The 1,549-nt window shown below is 46.2% G+C and overlaps 1 long non-coding RNA gene across 1 annotated transcript in view; it reads right to left on the reverse strand.

Moving 5' to 3' along the window:
* Positions 1–1,206, reverse strand: part of LOC106149709 — a 14,567-nt gene extending 13,361 nt beyond the window's left edge. The window contains exons 1-2 of the long non-coding RNA XR_001236034.1: positions 1,165–1,206; positions 970–1,032 (exon numbers count right to left, since the gene is read on the reverse strand). This is a non-coding gene — a long non-coding RNA (uncharacterized LOC106149709). The remainder of the gene's footprint in view (positions 1–969; positions 1,033–1,164) is intronic.
* Positions 1,207–1,549: the final 343 nt, after the last annotated feature.

The following is a 1,549-nucleotide window of genomic DNA, read 5'->3' on the forward strand; positions in this document are numbered from 1 at the left end:
CCATTATGCACCAGACCCCAAAACAGGCCTGTTATGAGTAGAGATTGAGCCCATACCTGATGAAAAGTCAAAGTCCCAGGCAGTCCCTGAGTCAGACACACCATTCGCATTCACATCCATGGCACATCCCATAGACAGGAGGGGCACTAGGGCTCTCTGGAGAGGACAGAAAGGCACACAAGCCTTCCTCTCATTGTGTTTCGATGGGTGGTGGGGTGACTTCTGTCCCAAAAGTAACCGATATCCACTTGGAAAAGACAGCATCTGTGGCATGGTGAAGCACGTCTGTCTGGCTGCTTCCTGGTGTTACTCCCCGGTCTAAAGGGTCTGCCTATGCCTCTCTTCTCACGCCCTTCGTCCTCTCTAGGTTATTGATCTGGGCCTCAGAGCCCTCTCCCTCCCTCAGTTATATTGGCCTCACAGGCTTAGACGGTGATTAGGAATTTAATTATTTAGTTTCTCCAGCTTGGTAGATTAATTCCATCCATCACAGGCAGGCTGAGCCTTTTCTCTCTGTGCTCTTTCCAAGGCTGCCCAGCCAGTTCCAAGAGGAAGTAGCTCCACAGCTCACTGAGCCTGGAGGCAATGGATGAAGTCTACCTAGGGTGAGGGAGTGTGTATAAATCTAAGCCACAGAGTGTCTTTTTAGCAATAAGTACAGACTCTAACATGTCCGTCTGTGAAGAATGTGCAGCAATTCAGGCCTCTTGAGTTTCAGCATAGAGGAGGCCAACGTGCAACCTTCTGCTGTCCTGCAATTCATCTGGGAGAAGCTCCCTCCACTGTGCTGCTTATGTTTGACCCCAGTGAGAGCAAAGCCACCTACTTGAGTTAGACTGGAGGCAAAACCAGTACTGTATCTACCCTGGCCCAAGACTGGTGATCTGGGTCTATCTCCAAAATTGGTTGGTGATCCCATTGCCAAAGTAACTCTTGATAGGAAGGTATGAGGGTAACAGCGAAACTGACCTTTCAGAACAGGCAGCCCCAGGTTGGGGTGCATCTAGGCGGATCATCAACTCCCTCAAGGAACTACCAACAGATGAAAAGAAACAAAAAACATTACACACGGTGGAAACATCACTTATGACAAGATTGTCCAAACTGCCCAACAGATATAGATATTTAGCCAGAGAATTCTCTGAATTCTTTAAAAGATCCTACCATTTGCCTCATCTGTAGATCACCATGTTGGTTGCCACCACACTCATGACATCACAGATGACATTAACAAGGGTTCAGTGGGAAGGGGGGTGTAGCTTAGTGGTAGAGCCCTGAGTTCAATTCCCACTACCCCAAGAAACAAAACAAATAAAAGTAGTGGTGTGATGGAATCCCAGCTAGTTATGAAGTTCAAAGGAAAATGTTACAATAGAGGATCATGTTATAAGCAAAAATATTCATTATAACATATGTAAGTTTTATGTAAGTGCCATAAACATGCATATACATGTACATAGGGGTAGAAGGAGTGATGGCTGATTAGGCTATATTGTTACTCTGACCATCTTCTGGCAACCTTGACCACTACAAGACAGGTAGCTTTCTT

This window comes from Chinchilla lanigera, unplaced genomic scaffold (genome assembly GCF_000276665.1).
Source record: "Chinchilla lanigera isolate Chin_1 unplaced genomic scaffold, ChiLan1.0 scaffold00051, whole genome shotgun sequence".
NCBI classification, from domain to species: Eukaryota; Metazoa; Chordata; class Mammalia; order Rodentia; family Chinchillidae; genus Chinchilla; species Chinchilla lanigera.